This window comes from Chiloscyllium plagiosum, unplaced genomic scaffold (genome assembly GCF_037043375.1).
Source record: "Chiloscyllium plagiosum isolate Xiang-an unplaced genomic scaffold, Cpla_swu_hap1 HiC_scaffold_4, whole genome shotgun sequence".
NCBI lineage: Eukaryota > Metazoa > Chordata > Chondrichthyes > Orectolobiformes > Hemiscylliidae > Chiloscyllium > Chiloscyllium plagiosum.
The window spans coordinates 109,373,332-109,396,960 of NW_028270142.1; the positions used below are offsets into that span (position 1 = coordinate 109,373,332).

General features: G+C 41.1%; 1 protein-coding gene across 13 annotated transcripts in view; it reads right to left on the reverse strand.

Annotated features, from left to right (window-relative positions):
* Positions 1-23,629, reverse strand: part of LOC122548961 (uncharacterized) — a 428,093-nt gene that overhangs the window by 319,113 nt on the left and 85,351 nt on the right. Inside the window, exon 2 of one of the 13 annotated variants that reach the window (XM_087986572.1) lies at positions 6,007-6,079. The exons of the other annotated variants lie outside the window; for them this stretch is intronic. The gene's annotated coding sequence lies outside the window, so the exon portion shown is untranslated. The remainder of the gene's footprint in view (positions 1-6,006; positions 6,080-23,629) is intronic. 13 annotated transcript variants of the gene reach the window in all.

Below are 23,629 nucleotides of genomic sequence, written 5' to 3' on the forward strand. Positions count from 1 at the left end.
CTTGATTGGAAATCACTTACATTTGAAATAATATTAAGACTATTTAACTTTTTAAGACCACTTCTGAAGAAGCGGGTAGTGGGAGAAAGCTAAAATCATAATGTGAATTGAAAACAAAGTTTCATTTGGTATGCATCCAACTTGTAATAAAACAATGTAAAAGAAGAACATGTAAATCATTCCAGTACAATACTGAGAGTGCACTGCATTATCAGAGGTGCAATGTGTTGCTTCTCTTGTGCCAGTGTCAAGAATATTTCCTAAGAACCAGAGTGGAACCCAGTTGTTGTCATTCATATTGGTACAACACTATAGTAACAGAAAGGAGATTCTGAGAGAGTTTGAATTGTTAGGAGCGAAAGTAAAAAGCAGAACCTTTAAAAAAGGTGTTAATCTCAGGATAACTAAATCGAGCCACGTGCAAACTGGCATTGGGTCGATAAAGTCAATGAGTTAAATGCAGGTTCAAAGTTTGGTGTGGAAGGAATGGGTTTTTATTTTACAGTACATTGGCAGAACGATGGTAAAAGGGCCCTGTACAGCACAGATTAATGGGTATGGTCCTACAGTATTACAGCAACAGTTACAAGGAGATCAAAACTATGAAATAAATAATCAATGGTATGTGGAGTTTCAAAAGGACAAGCAGCAAGGAAAAGGCTAGAGAGGTACTTGATTAGTTCAAGATAGAACACACACAACAGCAAGAATTATTTTGTATGGCAGATTGTAGATTTCATGAGTGGATACTGGAAATGACAGGAATTTGACTCTGGTGGGAATAAGCCCTAACAGCAGCTCTGTTATAAAAACAGAAAACCTAGAAGATAATGAGGGCATGTAAAATATGCTAAGTATTTAATCATGGGTGATTTTAATCTTCGTTTATATTAGGAAAATCAATTTGGCAAAAACAGTCTTAACAGCATATTCAGGACAGTTTCTAGTGCAATGTGTTTTGGATGCAAATTAGTATCAGGTTATTTGGGACCTGGTATTGTGGAATGAGACAAGTTTAATAAATTACCTCCTCAAAAACAGTGACAATAACATGGTGGAATTTAGCACTCAGTTTGAGGGGGAGAAACTTGGGTCACAAACAACTATTCTAAATTTAAATTATGGTAATTAAAAGGGAATGAGGGCACAGTTGGGTGGAGTGGACTGGGAAGGGGCTTGACAGAAATACTTCGACCAGTCATAATCTCACTGAAGGGCGAAGCATACTTAAGCCAAACGATCTACTTCTGCTACTAATCTTATGGTCTAACTATACAGCTTTCCTGAGAAGCAAAGAATTTTCATGTAAATTTGTTCTCTCTGTTCTCAACTGATCATAGCTCTTCCTTTTGCTCCTTTTCCATTCCTTCAAGGCCTAATACACTCCTAACTTTTTCAAGTTTGATTAAAGATCATTGACATAAAATATCTCTCCAATAAAATTTCTCTCCAAAAATGCTGTCAGATCTGCTACACATTTCCAGTTTTTAGATTTGCAGGATTCAGCATTGACTGCTTTGAGAATTTGAGTTCAGTCACATGCAGCCTTTACATACCGAGTCCTAAAGATTAAAACCAAGGTGAAGATGGAAGCAATACCAGTCCCATAACATTGTTGTTCATGCTTCAGAATAATGGAGGCCTCAGAGAAAGATAACCTGGGCAGTTACTGCAGTTCATCCTTTACAAGTAGTAAAGAACAGACCGGAGTCATAAAGACATAAGAGAACGAAGTAGACTACTTGGCCTCTCAAACCTGTCCCAACATCCAACGAGATCATGGCTAATCTGCCCCAGACTTCAATTTCTCTTTTGCACCAGCTCAGCATAGCTATCAATTCACTGATATTTCAAATATCTACCTATCTCTTCAAAATAATTTCAGTGAACTAACTTCCACAACTCAGGTAGAGAGTTCCAGACATTGACTAAAGGGATGAGAAGTCACCACATTCTTAATCAGATTGTTGGGCTGCTCTCAATACGGAGAGACGACTGCTGATGGTTTAGCAAGAGGATTAGCATGCTTCAGATGTGAGGAGAGGTTGAGAAGGAAGCAAACTTTACACAGCCTCACCAAAACTTTGTATAATTGTAACAAGATTTGACTGTTTTTAAACGCCATATCCCTAAAAAAAAACAAAATTAAATTTGACTTGCTGTACATGCATGCTAACTTTGTTCCTTGCAAAAGAACACCAGGATTTTTCTGCATTACACTTTTTTTGAAGTTGTAATTTAAATAAATGCGCCTTTTGATGCTTCCTACTAGATTGCATGCCCTTTCACTTTCCTACGTTAAACTCCAACTGCCAAGTTTTTGCCTACTCATCCGATTTATATCCCCATGCAGATTCTTTAATGTTCATCACAACATACCTTACCTATTTCTGTATGAGCAGCAAATTTGGATACATTACATTCTGCCACCTCTAAGTCATTAATTAGATAGATGTCTTTCCGACTTGCAAAAACTATTAAGCTCAATTCTTTGTTACATGTGTTAACCAAGCCTCAACTCATGCCCCAGTACCAGGAGCTCCTATCTAATGCAATAACATTTTGTGGCATCTCATTGAACGCTTTCTGAAAATCCAAGTTTACTACATCCATCAGTTATCCTTCATTAACTTTGCTTGTTATGTACACAATTTTCTAATTTATTTAACAGGATTTCCCTTTCACAAAACCATGTTAACTGATCGTGTTAAGCTTTTTTTTGTAAAATGTCCTGCTACTTAGTCACACAGCATGGAATCAGACCCTTCAATCCAACTAGTCCTCACCAACCATGTTCTCAAACCAAACTAGTCCCACTTACCTGCAATTGACCAGTTTCTCTCCAAACCTTTCCTATTCACGTACTTATCCAAATGTCTTTTAAATATTGTAACCGTACCTGCATCCAACAATTCCTCTGTTATTTCAGTTCACAAATAAAAAGGATATGAGGGACAACTTTTTTTAATCCTTCCCCTCTCATCTTAAAAATATGCCCCTAGTTTTGAATTCCTCCACCCTAGGAAAAAGACCTAGTTTAAGATGTGAAGGAATTTATTTTCTCCCAGAGAGTAGTGAATGGGGTAAAAGGTGGTTGGATGGCTCATTTGGTTATAGCACTCAGGATTTTATAAATCTCTATGAGGTCACCCCTCAACCTACTATACTCCAGTGAAAAAAAGTCCCAGCCTATCTTTACAACTCAAGCCCTCCGTTCCCAGCAACATTCTAAGCCTTGCCTAGAAATTAATTCTAGCATTTTCCCAATGACCGATGTTAGGCTAACTGGCAGAAAGTTTCCTGCTTTCTGTTCTCTGTCCAGGAAGGCAGGGGATAAGCTACAATATCACTATGACTCGTTCAATTAAAGATCTAATCACAAAAAAGTTAAGGGTAGGGGATTAAAAAAAAACAAAAGAACTGCAGATGCTGTAAATTTGAAAAAAATAGAGATTGCTGGAAAAGCTCAGCAGGTCTGGCAGCATCAGTGGAAAGACATCAGAGTTTACATTTCAGGTCAAGTGATCCTTCGCATGTCTGCCTCTCTCCATACACCAACCCCCTCCCAGTGTGTCTCTACTTCTAACCCGCCCTCAGTCTCTCCCTCCCTGTCGCCTCCTTCTTCCCCCACCTTCCAAAGTGACTCTGATTTCTCTCCACAGATGCTGACAGGCCTACTGAGATTTTCCAGCAATCTCTATTTTTATTTATGGTAAAGGATTTGACTTTTTTTTTAAATTAAAGGGGATGTATTTTTGGATTTTTTTCTTTACAATACATAGCTGCAAGATTTAGATTTTGCTCAAGTCATTATTGGAGGAGCTGTGAATGGAACTGTTTAATTATAGCAAACAATTGCATTTGTATAAAAGCTATACTGCACGCTTGGTTTGTAATATTTGAAACCCATAGTCTTGAAAGCAAATTACACTACCCCACAGTCAAGAAGGAACTACCAAAGATATTTTTCATCTGCAGACAGACGATACACTGTTAACAATTTCATCCTTTTAGTGGATTAGTTAAAAATCCAACCAACATTACTGCTCACTGCTGTTAAAAATCTGACACACTCTGGACAGGATGTAAAGTTCAGGAAGAAAACACTGATTCCGAGGCATTTTATGGATCCAAGTTCTCTCAAAAACAGATGTGACTGGACAAATTAATATAGCACAGACTAAAGCAAAATAAAATCATTTGTTTCTAGCTGTGATTGAGGATTTTAAACGTTTTTCCCCAAGAATGGATTCACGTCCTTTTCCATACACACCTTGTATTATGTAATACAAAGCCTGCTCTACCTTGTTACCTTACAAGTAAAATTATCCATGCTAGGATCCCTTCAATGTCACTGATGGGTGCATTATCATATTCATAATCTCTGCAAAAAATAATTTAAAATCAAAGATCTCCGGGGATTGGTGGATAGTGAGTGGGGGTTGGGGAGGGAAGGCAACAGAGACTATGTTTGGGTGGGGGAGGGAGAAGAGAGAGGAGGTGGGGGAGTAGGCAACAGGGAGGAGAAGAGGGAGAAGAGGGAGAAGAGGGAGAAGAGGGAGAAGAGGGAGAAGAGGGAGAAGAGGGAGAAGAGGGAGAAGAGGGAGAAGAGGGAGAAGAGGGAGAAGAGGGAGAAGAGGGAGAAGAGGGAGGAGAGGGAGGAGAGGGAGGAGAGGGAGGAGAGGGAGGAGAGGGAGGAGAGGGAGGAGAGGGAGGAGAGGGAGGAGAGGGAGAGAGGGAGCTTCACAAAACACCATCAGGAGAAAATTCTGGTTAGAATGACATAAGTGGGCCATCCACGCCTTAAAGGCATTGAAAAGAAAAGCAGCAAAGAGCTGACGTAGGTAAAATAAACTCAGTAGCCTAATTCTGTGCTGCAAGATTCCACGATTCTGCAACATGGTGTCAGAATGAAGGCTACAGAAATAATCTTGATAAAAGGAGAACCATATTCCAATTAGAAAATATGTTTTGGAGGATGTGGTCAAACTCTCAGAACATGCAAAAATTTAATGGCGTATCACAGGGATGAGTGTGCTGTTAATGCATAGAAGCATTAAAAAAAAAGGATTCATCACCTCAGAACAATAGGTTAAGGGACCTCTAACAGAAATAAAAATAAATTTTGGTCCAGTCAATAAAGATAAATTTTCCTTCAGATTAGTAACTGTGACTAATACCCTCACTGGAAGATTTGCTTGTGATGAGGCGCTGCTTTAAACTAGCATGTCAGGGGAATGGAAATCTGAAGAGTAAACTAAACTGAAAGGGCTGAAAAATGTGTTGCTGGAAAAGCACAGCAGGTCAGGCAGCATCCAAGGAGGAGAATCGACGTTTCAGGCATAATCCAAGTAGATTCTCCTGCTCCTTGGATGCTGCCTGACCTGCTGCGCTTTTCCAGCAACACATTTTTCAGCTTTGATCTCCAGCATCTGCAGTTCTCACTTTCTAAACTGAAAAGGGCGTTAAGGTGGTCACAAGCAGCAGAAAAAAATGCAAATGAAATTAGAAGACAGGAGAAACAAAAGATGAGCCAAGAATCCTCTCAAACGCAAAGTGATATCAAAAGGTCACGTGTGAAGGATACTCTGAGTTCACACAAGCATTTGCAACAAGATAAGTGATTTAAAAAACATACACATAGAGGTAAATTACAATTATACAATTAACATTGCAGAAACATGACTGCATGGTTAAAATGAGCAGGGGAGAGAATATGGCAGATGGCATGAGATGTTCGGAAAAAGTGAATCATCCACTTTGATAGGAAGGAGCAAATGACAAAATATATTTTTGCAAAAGTGAAACCTTAAAAAATGTTGGTTGACAATTTGGACGTTCTTCTACATAAATCAAACTTCATGCATATAAAGCAAGGAATCAGGAAAACAAATGGTACATTAGCATTAATTGTAAAGTATTCATTATAGAACCAGATTAAGGAATAAAGACACACCAGGAATGCAGCATAAAGGTTGAGGCGGGGCCAAAAAGAAAGATTTTTACCTGCAACAAAGGCTCTCAAGGTTGATGAGGTAACAGTGTTTTCTTAAGAGATTGCATCCCATGGGCCTATATTCTTTGAAAATAAGAATAAGGAGTAATCTCATCGAAATTTACAAAACTCTAAAGAACTCAACAAGATAGATGCAGTGGTAGGTTCTTCTAGCTGAAGAGCCTAGAATTAGAGACCAGTCTCATGTTAAAAGATATTGATCACTATTTGGGAACTCCAGGACAAAGAGAAACAGATAGATGCAGTTCTTTATAATTCTCTATCCCAAGGTTGTCACATTCAAGATGGAGATCAATAATTTGAGACATGAAAGGAGGCTAGAATGTGGATTTCGTGTAGAAGTTCAGCTAAGAGGTTATTCCGTGGCACAGCAGGCTCAAGCAACAGGAAGGACTGCAGACACTGGAAGCCAGAGTCAATAGATGTGTAGCTGGAATAGCACAGCAGATCAGACAGCATCTGAGGAGCAGGAAAGTCAATGTTTCATTTGTCAGGACTGGGGATGGGGAGGGAGCCCAGAAGAACACTGGAGGTTTGGGCAGGGAGGGGGAATGCTGATTGGTGGAGGTCAGTTGGGGGTTGTGATTGGTCAGTGGGAATAGTGGAGAGGATAGGTGAGTAGAAAGATGAACAGGTTAGGTCAGGGAGACAAGGAGGAGTGGGGTTACACATGGGATAAGGCTAAGAGAGGAGGGATTTTGAAGCTACTGAAGTAGACGTTGAGGCCACTGGGCTGTAAAGCTCCCACATGTAAACGAATTTTACACACAGCACGATGTGGAGCCCTTCTTCCTTTGTCTCCACGCCTACTTCTTTGAACAGGCATCCAACCCAACCTGTAAATGACCCATTTCTCCTGCCTCCAGTGAATCCCATCCTCCTGGACACCTCCTCCCAACCTCCTATCCTCCCTCGACTCCAGCTCAAACTGCTGCCATGACATCAATTGCTTGGATCTCTCCACCTCTCTCAATTACTCCAACCTCTCCCCATCAGCCCTCTGCTCCAGGCCCAATCTCACTTTTACGGCAGGGGGGGGGGGGGGGGGGTTGTAGTTCAGCAAACCAACCTTTACATCGAGTCCGGGTGCCAACTCTGACACCACCTTCCACCGCTCCCTCTGATTCCCCAACCCATTGTCTCCCCAACCCTCAACAACTTCAGGTCTTCGGAAGATCTCCTATCTACAGCCTCCAACTGAATCCATAAACCCGACTGTCCTGGTCAACCCATTGTCGTTACATGCTTCTGCCCCATCAAGCTCATCTCCTCCTACCTTGACGCAGTTATTCCTCCTTTGGTCCTGGAACTCCCTACCTACAATCAAGACACAACCCACATCCTCCACCTCTTCCAAAACTTTCAATTCCCCAGCTTCCAACACTTCATCTTCACCATGGATGTACGCACTCTTTACACCTTGCCCCCCACAGAGGGTCTAATAACCCTCTGCTTCTTACTCTCCCATAGGATAAACCAGTTCCCCGCAACTCATTCGCCTGGTAGAACTGGTCCTCACCCTGAACAATTTTTCATATGATTCCTCCCACTTCTTACAAACCAAAGAGGTAGACATTGGCACCTACATTGGCCTGAACTACGCCTGCCTCTTTGTAGGAGGCATGGAGCAATCCCACTTACGCCAGCATTCTCCTTCACCTCTTCCTCCACTATACTGATGACTGCACTGGTGCTACTTCAAGCTCCCACAAGGAGCTTGAGCACTTCAACTTTGCCAACACCTTCCAACCCGCCTTCAAATTCACCTGGAAAATTTCCGACACCTCTCTTCCCTTTCTGGACCTCGCCATCTCCAGAAATGGACACACCACTGATATCCATTTCAAACCCACTAACCCACACAACTACCTCGACTACACCTCGTCTCACTCAACCTTCAGGAAAAATGCCACCCCATATTCCCAATTCCTCTGTCTCTGCCACATCTGCTCCCAGGATCAACATTCTAGTCCAGGACATCCCAGATATCCTCCTACTTTATGGACCATACTTTCCCCTCCTCAGTAATTAAGGATGCCCTCAACCGTATCTCCTTAGTCTCTCGCAGTTCTGCCCTCTAACCCCCTCCCAACAAGGATAGAGTCCCCTTAATCCTCACATACTACCCCACCATCGCAACACTGAATCCAACGCAACATCCTGACACTTTCACCACCTACAATCAGACCCCACCAAAACCATATTTTCTTCCCCACCCCCCGTCAGTTTTCTGCAGGGATTGTTCACTATGACTCTTCTCGTCAACTCTACACTCCCCAACAATTTTTGCACTGCATCTAGTGTCTTTCCCTGCAGCTGCCCCTACACTTTCCCTCACGTCCATCCAAGGCACTAAACAATCCTTCCAGATCAGACAGAGGTTCACCTGCACTTCATCCAACCTCATCTATTGCAGCCATTGCTTCCAATGCAGTCTCCTCTATATTGAGATGACCAAATGCAGACTCAGGGACCAGCTCGCAGAGCATCTGCGCTCTGCTCGGACCAACCAATCTAACTTTTCAGTTACCATCCATTTTGATTCCCTCTCCCACTCTCCTGACATGTCCATCCCTGGCCTCCTCCACTGTCAGTGATGACAAACAGAAACTGCAGGAACTTCTTATATTTCACTTGGGAAGCTTTCAGCCTAATGGCATCAACATTAACTTGACCAGCTTCAAAGTTCCTCCTCCCCAAGCCTTATCTCACGTCTAGTCCCACTCCTCCTTCTCACCTCCTTGACTGGACCTAACCTGCCCATCTTCTTACTTAACTATCTGCTCCACACTTCCCACCGATCAATCACAACAACCTTCCACCTGCATCCACCTGTCAGCATCCCACCTGCCCTTCTCCCAGCCTCTCACCCCTCCTTCTACATACTTCTGGGCTCCCTCCAGTTCTGAAGGTGGTTTTGGTCTGAAACATTGACCTTCCTGCTCAGTGGATGCAGTGTGATCTGCTGTGCTTTTTCAGCTCAAGCAACAGAATGGCTGGTCACTGCTCTTATTTCCTTAATATTAAAAATAAACTCAGTTGTTCAACTTTGATTTAAAAAGCACAAGACAGCAACATGCCTCCATCTGTCACCCAGCTAGTTTACAACCTTAATTTTAGCTTCTCTTAAAGTATCACATTAAAGTGAGGGGATGTGAGTTTGCATGGGCCTCTAAACAAATTCAGAGATCTACAGCACAAAAAAAAGGCCCTTCAGGTGTGGCATAGCACGTCCAAATCTTGAGGCGGCACGGTAGCACAGTGGTTAGCACTGCTGCCTCAGCACCAGAGACCCGAGTTCAATTCCCGCCTCAGGCAACTGTCTGTGTGGAGTTTGCACATTCTCCACGTGTCTGCATGGGTTTCCTCCGGATGCTCCGGTTTCTAGATTGCCTGTATGTTAGGTGAAGGGGTAAATGTGGGGGGAATGGGTCTGGGTGGGTTGCTCATCGGAGGGTCGGTGTGGACTTGTTGGGCCGAAGGGCCCGTTTCCACACTAAGTAATCTAATCTAAGTTAAATATGAAGGATTTCTGCCTCTACCACACTTACAGGCAAAAGGTTCTAGATTTCCATCACCATCTGGGTGGAAAATAATGTCTCCTCACATCCCCTCTAAACCTCCTGTTCCTTACCTTAAGTCTAGCCCCCACTCACTAATCCCTCCAAAAGGGGAAAGTTGCTTCTCATCTAACCTTTCTATGCCTCTCAATTCCTATCTCCTCTGCTCCAAGATAAACAATCCAAATTTATCCAATCTCTTTATAAATTTCTAGCGCAGGCAATGTCCTGGTAAATCTCTTCTGCACTCTTTCTCCTGCAATCACATTCCAAAACTGCACACAAGACTCTATAGCCTAACCAACATCAGTCACACAGACCTAATAAGTTTTATAACGATCACTCTTAATATTTTCATCTATTTAAAGAAACTGAAGAACCAACTCTTCGGTTAGCAAGAAATCAATCGTGAAGAACGAGAAATATCAGAACCAAATGCCATCTCTTTGATAGCGCTCCAAAAGCTTGTGCTTCCAAATAAACCTTTTTGACTATAACGTGGTGTTGAATGATTTTTAACCTTGTCCAGCCCAGTCTATCACCAGCACCTCCACATCACAATATCCAAGCAGACAAGTTTGGTTCCTAGTACTCCTTCCAGACTGCTAATATAGTTGTTTTACTTTTCCCTATACCACAAAAGTGAATACAAAGAATTGTGAACCTTGTACCACACATTGAGCTGCACGATCATACTGAATGCAATAGATTTTGAACAGATCTAGGAACTTCAGTTTGGACATCCACAAGCAGAAGGCATTCATTCAACACATTAATTCTGCTCTTCTATTCAACAAAAATGACTGTCTGACTGAATATTCCCATCCTCAATTATCTTACTTATCAAGGATCTATCTCAGCCTTGTAGTATACGAATGACAGCCCTCTGCAGTAATAAATTCTGCAGATTCATTAGTCTCTTCCTATCTGTCTTAAATGTAGAACCCCTTAACACTGATATTATGACTTCTGGTCCTGGACACTCCTACAGGAGTAAACAATTTCTCAGCATCTACCCTGTTAAGCCCCATAAGACTACTTTTCAATAAGGTCCCCTTTCATTCTTCTAAATGAAATGTGCACAAGCCCAACTACTCAACCTCATAAGGAAATCCCTCCTTACCCCGAATCAACTTAGTTAACCTTCTTTGGATTACCTCCAATGCCAACACATCTTTCCTTAGATAAGGGGACTAAAACAGTTCACACTATTAGAGGGAAGATCAGGCTAGTAGCTTCAGCAATACCTCCCTATATTTCTATCCCAATCCCTTTGGAAATAAAGGCCAACAAGTCATTTTTCTTCCCTATTGCCTGAACCTGCACGCTAGCTTTGAAATTAATGTAGTAATTCCCTATGTGCTGCAGCTATCTGAAGGCTTTCTTCATTTAGTATTCAAATTATGCTACCTGCTGTCAGTGACTATGATGTTACATTTTCCCCACACTATATTCCATCTGCTAAGTTTTTGCCCACTCACTCATACTGTCTAGATCACTCTGCTGACTCATCCTCACCACTTGCCTGCCTATCTATTTTTGTGTCATCCATAAATTTGCCAATAGCACATTCACTTCCCTCAAAGCCATTAATGTGTATTATAAATAATCATGGCCCAACACTGATAGCTGGCACCCTGTCCTGAAATTACATGGTTTGCTTTGGCATGTAATGTGTATTAAATATCCTAAATCTTTTAGCCAATCATCAATATTAATAGATATCATCACAAAGCTAGCATCTTACGTAGCCTTGTGTGGTATCTTATTGAATGTCTTCTGCAAATCCAAATATATTACATCTATTGGCTCCCCTTTACCAATCCTGCTGGCTACCTCCTCAAAAAGGAATTACAGGTAATCTGTCAGGCACGATTTCCCCTTCATGAAGGCAAGCTAATTTTCCTCCATTCCATTATGTACATCTAAAATGTTCTACTATCACATTCTTTGTAACAGACTAATTAAGATTAACATATCCAGCTAACTGCGCTAGTTACTGGTTATTTTGTCACTCTCCTTTTTTGAACAAGGGTGCTAAAGTGGTTGTTTTCCAAACCTCTGGGATTTTTCCAGAATCTACAGATTTAAGAGGAATTTATAGTCTACAACAAAAATAACTACTGATAATGGGATAAGAATTATATTTTAAAAAACAGCCATACTAAAAACCAAAAAAACCTGGTGAATGAATGAAACTCAATGTCTTTCCTCACCATTTTATACATAGAAATATGAGTTAAGAGCAGGAATAAGCCACTTCCCCCGAGTCTGCTCCACTGAACATGCCACCTGGCCCTTTGAGCCTGCTCTGTCATTCAATAAGGTCATGGCTGATTTTTGTGGACTAGATGCTTTGCTATTTCTTCCTTGATAATAGACTCAAGCATTTTCCACATGACAGAGGTTAAGCTAATCAGTCTATGATTCCCCATCTTGTGTCTACCTCCTTTTTTTAAACAGTGGCGTCACATTTACTGTTTTCCAATCTGCTGGAACTGCCCCAGGGTTCAGTGCGTTTTGGAGAATTACCAAAATTACCAGCATTTGGTATTTCTCCCACCATCTCTTTTAGCACCCTGGGATGCATTCCATCAGGGCCAGGAGACTTGTCTACCCTTAGCTCCATTAACTTGCCCAGCACCATCTCTTTCGTGGTGACTGTTTCCAGGTCCTCACCTACCTTCATCTCTTTATCAATTACTGGTATGTGTGACGACGGAGAGGAACTCCTCATAATAAAATCAAACATTCAGAAAAGCTTGCCTTACCCTGTAATCTGTTAAAGTTGGAGTGACAGAACTCCCAAATACCACTTCTTAAAGAAAGTAACATTAGTTTATTTTTTAACTCAAAGTGAACATAAAGTTGTCTTCTTCTGTGTCTTCGCTCTAAGCGGCTGATTTCCCTGGGTCATCTTTCTTTTTACTACAAGTATGTTTCAAATGAAAGTGTACCTTTGATAGAGAGTGTGCGTTTTTCTAATTTACTTGAGAGCAAAATGTTAGATGGGTAATTAACTCTCTATGAGTTTCACTCTCTCTATATATAATATATACACGGGAGTTGCTCTCTGACCAATTTTCAAAATGTCCGCATTTTATACCCCCAACATCAGATCACCTCAATGGCTCTATGTTGGCAAAACAATACATTCAAACTCGACTGGGTTTTCATATCCTGGGGCATAATTTAAACTGATTGGTTAAATTCGAATTGTCGTCAAAACAGCAACGGGGACAGAGTCTGTCCCTGCTGCTCAGAAGGGAAGGGGGAAGAGGAGCAGAGCAGTAGCCATTGGGGACTCCATAGTTAGGGGAACAGATAGGAGGTTCTGTGGGGACGAGAGAGACTCACAGTTGGTGTGTTGCCTCTCAGGTGCCAGAGTTCGTGATGTTTCTGATTGTGTTTTTGGGATCCTTAAGGGGGAGGGGGAGCAGCCCCAAGTCATGGTCCACATAGCCACCAACGACATAGGTAGGAAGAGAGATGGGGATTTAAGGCAGAAATTCAGTGAGCTAGGATGGAAGCTTAGAGCTAGGACAAACAGTTGTTGTCTCTGGATTGTTGCCAGTGCAATGTGCTAATGAGGCAAGGAATTGGGAGAGAGAGTTGAACACGTGGCTGCAGGGAGGGAGGGTTTTGGATTCTTGGATAATTGGGGCTCTTTCTGGGATAGATAGCACCTCTAGAAGCAGGATGGTCTTCATCTGAACCAGAGAGGTACCAATATCCTGAGGGGGGATGTTCGCTAAGGCTGTTGGGGGGGGGGGGGGTTAAACTAATCCAGCAGGGGGATGGGAACCAAAATTGTAGTTCAAGTATAGAAAAGGTTGAGAGTAGGGAGGTCAGAAATCAAGTTTCAGGAATGCAAGATGGCACCGGCAAGCGAGAAGTTGGTTTGAAGTGTGTCTACTTCAACGCCAGGAGCATCCGGAATAAGATGGGTGAACTTGCAGCATGGATTGGACTTCGATGTTGTGGCCATTTCGGAGACATGGATAGAGCAGGGACAGGAATGGTTGTTGCAGGTTCCAGAATTTAGATGTCTCAGTAAGAGCAGAGAAGATGATAAAAGAGGGGGAGGTGTGGCATTGTTGGTCAAGGACAGTATTACAGTTGCAGAAAGGATATTTGGGGACTCGTCAACTGAGGTACTATGGGCTGAGGTTAGAAACAGGAAAGGAGAGGTCACCCGGTTGGGAGTTTTCTATAGGCCTCCGAATAGTTCCAGAGATATAAAGGAAAGGATAGCAAAGATAATTCTCGATAGGAGTGAGAGAGATAGGGTAGTTGTCATGGGGGACTTCAACTTTCCAAATATTGACTGGGAACACTATAGTACGAATACTATAGATGGGTCAATTTTTGTCCAGTGTGTGCAGGAGGGCTTCCTGACAGTACGTAGACAGACCAATAAGGGGCGAAGCCACATTAGATTTGGTACTGGGTAATGAGAGCGGTCAGGTGTTAGACTTGGAAGTAGGTGAGCACTTTGGTGATAGCGATTACAATTCTGTTATGTTTACTTTAGTGATAGAAAGGGATAGGTGTATACCACTGGGCAAGAGTTACAACTGGGGGAAAGGCAATTATGATGCGATTAGGCAAGATTTAGGAAGCATAGGATGGGGAAGGAAACTGCAGGGGATAGGCACATTAGAAATGTGGAGCTTATTCAAGGAAAAACTCCTGTGTGTCCGAGATAAGTATGTTCCTATCAGGCAGGCAGGAAGCTGTAGAGCGTGGGAGCCGTGGTTTACAAAGGAAGTGGAATCTCTGGTCAAGATGAAGGCGGCAGCTTATATTAGGATGAGATGTGAAGGCTCAGTTAGGGCGCTTGAGGGTACAAGGTAGCCAGGAAAGACCTAAAGAGAGAACTCAGAAGAGCCAGGGGGAGACATGAGAAGTTGTTGGTGGATTGGATCAGGGTAAATCCCAAGGCTTTCTATAGGTACTTAAGGAATAAAAGAATGACAAGAGTAAGATTAGGGCCAATCAAGAATAGTAGTGGCAAGTTGTGTGTGGAGTCAGAGGAGATAGGGGAAGCACTAAATGAATATTTTTCAACAGTATTCACTCTAGAAAACGACAATGTTGTCGAGGAGAATACTGAGATACAGGCTACTAGACTCGGTGTGATTGGGGTTCACAAGGAAGAGGTATTAGAAATCCTGCAGAGTGTGAAAATAGATAAGTTCCCTGGGCCAGATGGGATTTATCCTAGGATCCCCTGGGAAGCCAGGGAGGAGATTGCCGAGCCTTTGGCATTGATCTTTAAATCGTCATCGTCTACAGGAATAGTGCCAGAAGACTGGAGGATAGCAAATGTGGTTCCCCTGTTCAAGAAGGGAAGTAGAGACAACCCTAGTAATTATAGACCAGTGAGCCTTACTTGTTGGTAAAAGGTTATAAGAGATGGATTAATCATCTAGAAAAGAATAATTTGACTAGGGATAGTCAGCACTGTTTTGTGAAGGGTAGGTTATGCCTCACAAACCCTATTGAGTTCTTTGAGAAGATGACCAAACAGGTAGATGAGAGTAAACCAGTTGATGTGGTGTATATGGATTTCAGCAAAGCATTCTATAAGGTTCCCCACAGTAGGCTATTGTACAAAATGCGGAGGAATGGAATTGTGGGAGATATAGCAGTTTAGATCAGTAATTGGCTTGCTGAAAGACGACAGCGGGTGGTGGTTGATGAGAAATGTTCATTCTGGAGTCCAGTTACTAGTGGTGTACCGCAAGGGTCTTTGTTGGGTCCACTGCTGTTCGTCATTTTTATAAATGACCTGGATGAGGGTGTAGAAGGGTGGGTTAGTAAATTTGCAGAGGACACTAAGGTTGGTGGAGTTGTGGATTGTGACGAAGGATGTTGTAGATTACAGAGAGACATAGATAAGCTGCAGAGCTGGGCTGAGAGGTGAGAAATGGAGTTTAATGCGGACAAGTGTGAGGTGATTCACTTTGGTTGGAGTAACCGGAATGCAAAGTACTGGGCAAATGGTAAGATTCTTGGTAGTGTAGATGAGCAGAGAGATCTCGGTGTCCATGCACACAGATCCTTGAAAGTTGCCACCCAGGTTGACAGGGTTGTTAAGAAGCTTTTATTAATAGAGGGATTGAGTTCCAGAACCATGGGGTTATGCTGCAGCTGTACAAAACTCTGGCGCGGCCGCACTTGAAGTATTGCGTACAGTTCTGGTCACCCCATTATGAGGAGGATGTGGAAGTTTTGGAAAAGGGTGTAGAGGAGATTTACTAGGATGTTGCCTGGTATGGAGGGAAGGTCTTACCTGAAAAGGCTGAGGGACTTGAGGCTGTTTTCGTTGGAGAGAAGGAGGTTGAGAGGTGACTTAATAGAGACATATAAGATAATCAGAGGGTAAGATAGGGAGAGCCTTTTTCCAAGTATGGTGACGGTGAGCATGAGGGGGCATAGCTTTAAATTGAGGGGTGATAGATATCGGACAGATGTAAGAGATAGTTTCTTTACTCAGAGTAGTAAGGGTATGGAATGCTTTGCCTGCAACGGTAGTAGATTCGCCAACTTTAAGTCGTCATTGGACAAGCATATGGACATACATGGAATAGTGTACATGGGCTTCAGATTGGTATGACAGGTCGGCACAACAGAGGGCCGAAGGGCCTGTACTGCGCTGTAATGTTCTATGTTCAAAGATCAGGTATCCATTTCACAGCAAAATGTTACATATTTTCAATTTATCAGTACACTCTGGGACTTCCAGCTAGTCATATACACAGGTGCTTGTAAGCTCTCAGTTCAGAACAGCATTCTCTCTCACACACACACACACCTTCAACTTCATAACATTAGAGTCTTCCACAGTGAAGACAGACAAAAACCCCTGTTCAATGCCTTGGCCATTTCCTCTTATCCGATTACTAAATCCTCCTTCTCATCCCCTAAAGGACCAAACAATATTTGCTTTAGTCACATTTTTTCATTATATTTATAAAAGCTTTTACTGTCTGTCTTTATATTGAGCTACTTTATTCTCTTTTCTTTATAGCTTTTTTTGTAGCTTTCTGTTGACCTTTAAAGCTTTCCTAATCTTCTAGGTTCCTGCTGATCTTGGCCACGTTGTATGCCTTCTCTTTCAATTTGATAGGCTCCCTTATTACTGTAGGCAGCCATGGCAGATGACTCCTTTTCCTACAGTCCTTCCCTTTCACTGGTATATATTTTTTGCTGGGCACTTTGAAAAATTGCTTTGAAAGTCCTCCACTGTTCACTAACTGTCCCACCATAAAATCGTTGTTTCCAGTCTACTTTAGCCAAGTCCTCCCTCGTCTTCGTTTAAGCACAGGACTGTGGTATTGGATTTTATCTTCCCACTCCTCATCTGTATTCTAAATTGAACCATATTGTGATCACTCCTTCCAAGGAAGATCGCTAACCATGACATCATTAATTATTCCTGTCTCATTATAACTCAGGGGAGGAGGGTCCTTATCAGTCTTAAATGGGTAACACTTTTTTGAAAAAGAACACTAACCCCTTCCTAGTTCTAGATTTTCATACCAGAGGAACCACCTTTCCACATCTACCGTGTCAAGTCCCCAATTACCTTCTTTGTTTCAATTAATTCACTTTTCACTAATTTCAGTGAATAACAACCCTAGCCTGTTCAAATTCATCCCAACTATTCCAAATATTACTTTTATAAATTTTCTCCAAACTCTCTCCAATGCATTTACAATTTAAAAATAGGAGACCAATACATATTCAGCAAGATGTGGTCTCACCAATGTCCTGTACAAGTTAATCATAACTTTACTCTTGCATTCAAATGCCTTTGCCATAAGCAATACCATTCTATTTGCTTTCCTAATTATTTTTGTACCTGTGCCTTTAGTAATTCATATACACAGACACTCAGATCCTACCTCATCTCAGAGCTCTACAATCTCTCACCATTTTTGATAATATGCTTTACTCTTTCTGCCAGAAACAATTTACAATTTCACTTTCTCATATTTTACTCCATTTGCCAGATCTTTGCTTACATAATAACCTTTTCTTTGTAGCCTCGTGTGCTGTTCACAACTGTTCACAACTTACTTTCCTACCAGTAGCAATTTTAGCAACCTTCCATCCCTTCTTCTAAATTTTAAGATCCCATGAAGAAAACCAGGACAATGTAGGGACTTGTGAACCAATAGTTCCGACAATTTAAGTACTATTGTTCTGGTGATTAGAAATTTCTAGGGTTCCTCTCTCCTGACTGACAGCCAATTGAGACATTAGTTAAATCCTCTATAGTGAGGACCAGTACAAAATAATTATTCAATTCATCAACCACCACCTTATTTTCCATTAATAATTCCCTACTCATTTTCTAAGACCAATGCTCAGTGATGTTTTAAAATAATTATTTTAAAAGTTTCAGCTCTCTTTATATTTTTAGCTAACTTCCTTTCATACCCCAGTTTTTTATCCTTATTAATCTTTTAGTCATGACTAGCTATTCTTTAATGTTTGTCCGATCTTTTGGCCATCTTTACACAGTTGTTCTTCAAGCGCCATATGTCTTTAATATTTTAGTCAACCACACTGACTACACAGCAGGATATACTAGACTAGGTAATGTACAATGAGATAGGATTAATTAGTGATCTTAAATGAAAGCTGCCTCAGCTAACAGCCACCAAAATATGACAGAATTTTACATTCCATTTAAGAAGAGAAATGGATCAGAGACTAACATAAAAGGGAATTATGACGAAGAAAGCTGAGCTGGCAAATTAAATGAAAGGAGGAGAAAGTGAGGACTGCAGATGCTGGAGTTCAGAGCTGAAAATGTGTTGCTGGAAAAGCGCAGGTCAGGCAGCATCCAAGGAGCAGGAGAATCGACTTGAAGAAGGGCTCATGCCCGAAACGTCGATTCTCCTGCTCCTTGGATGCTGCCTGACCTGCTGCGCTTTTCCAGCAACACATTTTCAGCTCAAATTAAATTAAAGGATAGGTCAACAGAGGTAGCGGCAAACATTTAAGGAGATATTTCAGAATACATAAATTCTAACAACCAAGAAAAATTTGAAGGAACAGACCCACCATCCATGGTTAACTGAAAATGTTAATGATACTATCAAATTAAAAGAAAAAAATAAATCATTGTGCAAAGACAAGAGGCAGGTCAGAAGGTGAGATAGAACAAAAAGTTATTAAAGAGTGAAAAATTAAGCATACAAAAGGAAAGCTAACCAGAATTTTTAAAAAGGTGTTTTAAAATAAGAAGTTAACAATGTGAGCAAATAGTCATAGAGAAAGTGACATTGCAGAATTAATAATGGAAAATGAGGATACCCTGCCTCAAAACTATATTATTTGAAGAGCTATCATCTGCTCTAGATAAGGGAAACTGATGGATGAATGATACTTAGACACCCAGATGGCATTTGATAAAGGTATTGTAAAGGTTACTGCAGATCATAAAAGCTCATGGAAAAGTCCTATACTGGCATGGACAGAAGATTAGCTGGCTAAAAGGAAGTAGACCTTAGGAGGATAAGTGGGTCTTTGACAAAATGTAACAAGTGGTATGCCACAGGGATCAGTGCTAGCACCTCAACTGCTAAAGATTTATTTAAATGATTTGGATGAGGAATGGAAGGTATGATTAACAAATTTGCTGATGACACAGATTGATAGGAAAGTAAGTTGTGAAGTGGACACAAGGCGACTACAAAACAATTAGACATTAAGTGAACCAGTAAAGATCTAGCAGATACTGTGGTTTGGAAAATGAGAAATTACACATTTTAGCAGGAAGAATAAATAAGCAGCATATCATTTAAGTGGCTACATTGCACAGCTCAGATTCAGACGGATCTGGATGGCCTCAGGCATGAATCTTGAAAGCGTATATCCAGGTAGAGCAAGTAATTAAGAAAGCTATCAGAATGTATTATTTAATTGCAAAAGGAATTTAATTGATGTAGGGAGCTCCTCCTTCAATTATACAGGACACTGATGACACCATATTTAGGAGTACCACACAGAAAAGAATGCAAAAGCAATGGACAAAATTCAAAACATTTTCACTCAGAAGGGGAACTCAAGGCTATGGCATCTTCCTATTCTATAATAGGAAAGTGGGCATAGCTCCAGTGCCCATGGCCAGAATATGTCGCCTGTTCAGCTCCTCAAAGGCAAACATTTGGAGTAGGAACAACAGCTGGGGACACTGGAGCATTGACAAGGCTGAAAATATTCACGTACAGAGAAAGCGTTTTCATCCTACAGGTAGGGAGGGAATGGATAACTATCAAGCAGAGAAAGAGGACTAGACAGGTAATATAGGAGCCACCTGTGGCCATTTCCTAGCAAAACAAACATACCACTTTGGAAGCTTTGCAATAATGGCCTTTCAGAAGAAAGTAGTAACAAGTGAATTCATTACATCATGGTTGCTTCTGATGCATGGGAGAGGAGGAAGGAGGGTGGAAAGGCTATAGTAAAACGGGATTCAATTGTAAAGGGAATAGATTGACATTTCTGTCATCACAAATGAGACTAATATGCTATGTTGCCTCCCAGGCACCTTTGGTAAAATCTCAGAATGGCTACAGGACATTCTGGAGTGGGAGGGCGAACAGCCAGTGGCCATGGTACACATTAGTACAAACAGCATAGGTTAAAAAAAGGGATAAAGAGGTCCTAAAAACAGGAGAGAGAAGTTAGGAAGCAGGTTGAAATGTAGGACCTCAAGAGGCAACAATGTCACGACTGCCAGTGTCACATGCTCCACAGTAGAATTTGCAAGACACATCATGTGAATATGTGGCTGGTGATGGTGCAAGGGGTGGTTTCAGACTCCTGGGACATTGGGACCAGACAAGCTGGATGGGCTGCACTTGGGTAGGAATGGAACTGATGTCCTTGGGGGAGTATTTTCCAGTGTAGCTGGGGAGAGTTTAAGCTAAAATGGCAGGCAGGCAGACAGAGAAGGAAACAAGAACAAAAAACAAAAAGACAGAATCAGAAATAAGAAAAAAAGTGTTGATAGAGCATTGAAGGGCAAGAATCAAACACTGCCACACTAAAAAACGTGAGTGGACAAAGGATGCTAAAAAAAAAGACAACCTTTCAGGCCTTGAGTCTTAATGCGTGAAACATACACAATAAAGCAGATAAATTAGTCATGCAAGTAAATACAAGTGGGTATGACATAGTTGGGAAAGCGATGGCCTCATGATATTGTTGTTAGACTGTTAATCCACAAACTCAGCTAAATGTTCTGGCCTCTGACACATTAAACTACTGCCGATTGTCAGAAAAATGCAAACAGTTACTTGCCATCCTCATCTGGTCTGGTCTAAGTGTGACTCTAGACCTACACCTATGTGGTTGACTCTCTGAAGCTGCCTGGCAAACCACTAAGTTTTATCAATCACTGAAATCTCAACAAAAAAAAATGAAATTGGACAGACCACCTGGCATTAACCTAGGTACCAGAAATGACAGTGGTATAAGCAACCCTGTCAAACCTGCAAAGTCTTCTTAAAAAGGTCTGGGAGCTCATGCTGAGGCAAAGAGGTCCCTGGATTTTATGTTTGGTCAAGACATCAAATAAAGACCATAAGAGTTAGGAGCAAAAAGTGGATATCACAGCCCAAATCTGCTCAACGAGATCATTAATGATCCGATAATAGCCAGTTCTATTTTGCCTTTTCCCAAATAACTATTCTTTTCTGAATTAAAAATCTCTCAGCCTTGAATATACTCAACAAATCAGCCACAATGGCCTGCTGCCATAAAGAATTCCACGATTCACTACCTTCAGGGCAAGAAAACTTCATCTGTTTTAAATGTGTGATCTTTTATTTGGAGATTGTGCGCTCCGGTCCTCGAATCTCCTTTACAAGGGAGAACAAACTTTCAGCATCTACCCTGTCAAATTCCCCTAAGAATCTTGTACGCTTCGATAAGATTGCCTCCCATTTTTCTAAATTTCATTCTTCTACATTTCAACTTGACGTCTCCTCATAAGCCAGTCCTTCCATATCTAGTATCAGCAGAGTGACCCTTTGCTAGACTGCTTCCAATGCTAGTATATCTTGTTAGACAAATTATCCAAATCTGTCCACAGCAGTTCAGTCAGGATCTAACTAGTGCTTTGTATACTTTTAGCAAAATGACCCTACTTTTATATTCTATTCACTTGGAAATAAAGGCCAACATTTCATTTGTCTTCCTAATTAAGCAGTGAACTAGAATGCTAGGTTTTTGGGATTCACAAACGAGGACTCCCAAATCCCTCTGCTCTGCAACATTGTCATCTCTCAATTTAAATAATATTCAGCTTCACCATCCTCCCTGCCAAAGTGCTTAACCTCACATTTCTCTAAATTATATTTCATCTGTCAAGCTTTTGCCCAACTGCCCTAAACCATTCTAGATCTCTCTGCTGACTTGCCATGATTGTCACTTGTTTTCCTACCTATTTTTGTGTCAATTGCAAACTTGCTGTTGTACATTCACTTTCCACATCCAAATCATTCTTATACACTAACAGATTTCAAACCTAACCATACTAGGTTTCACTACAACCAAGTTCACCTAAATCAACACAATTTACTTAAAAATTGAAGTAAATGGAATTTTATTTTTGACCAAACCCATTTAAGAATTCCACCATTCACAGCTTGGGAAAAATCTTCAGGAAATCTCTATCCACTACCATTCTTTGCAGAGCACAATGGAAGTGACTGACTCACAACCATTTAGAGACTAAATCAGAATACAAACGTGTTAGGTCGGAAATGGTATCTGAGCAAGAGGAATTGCCAAATTAGGTTTAGATAGTTAGTGTACATGAGTATGCTATATAAAGTTGGCAGTTTGTAATAGAAGCATGATGTTCTGCCAAAATGAAACTGGTACAAGGGATGACGAGTTCTGGATATTAAATATGCCTTGACATACGAGGAGGCAATGGCCTAGTGGTATTATCACTGGATTGTTAATCCAGAGACCCAAGCAATGTTCTGGGCACCTGGGTTCAAATCCCACAATGGCAGAATTCAGACTTTTTTTAAAAATCCAGAATTAACAGCCTAACTATGACCACTGTTGACTGTCAGAAAAACCTATCTGGTTCACTACTGTCCTTGAGGGAGGGAATTGCCATCCTGACGTATAGAGGACTCCAGACCCACAGCAATGTGGGTGACTTAACTGTCGTCTGGGCAATTTTAGATGGACAATAAATGCTGACCTAACCTGCTCCATCCTCTTGCAGTGAATGACAAAAAAAATGCTTAAGTATTCAGTTAAGTAAAAAGAAAGAATATAGGAGGAATAATTTTATTAACTCGAGATTATTGCAGTATGGGAATAATAGGATATACCCTAGAGGTTAAGGAAGGATCTATTTTTTGTTGTAAAGAAATAATATCAAACTCGTTACGTTAATACATGCATTCTATAATGCCTCCTAATTAAGTCAAAAGAGTAGAGGTAAATATTTGCAGGGAAATTATAGATCTATCATGACGATGGTGGGATCGTAATTACTCTAATATAGCTGGAATTGTAACATAAGGGCAGAGAAAAGGGAGAGTATCTGAAGCATATTCTTGAGAATGTTCTAATCGTTTGGATTACAAACTAAATATTTTCTGGTTCTGATTCTGAGCCATTAGGTGGACATAGTGTTGGTAGGAGAACATTTCTATTTTCTCATTAGGTTTAAGGTAGCTATGAAGGAGGACAACGATTAATCCACATTTTAAAATGTATTAACTGGAGAGTGAACAATTTCAATGGAATGAAACAAGTCTGGCCCAAGTAAACTGGAATCAAAGATGGGAGACAAAACTATAATAGAACAACAGGTTGTCTGACAAGAACTGGTTTGGGTGCAATTAGTTGTTCATTCCCACAGGAGGGGGGGAAAGAAAAAGGTAGGACAAACAAAGCCAGAGCTCCCTAGATAACAGTGATAGAGCTCAAGATGAAGCAGACAGAGGTGTGCATGTCAAACACAAGGTTGGTAATAAAGTGAGAACAAGGCTGAATATAG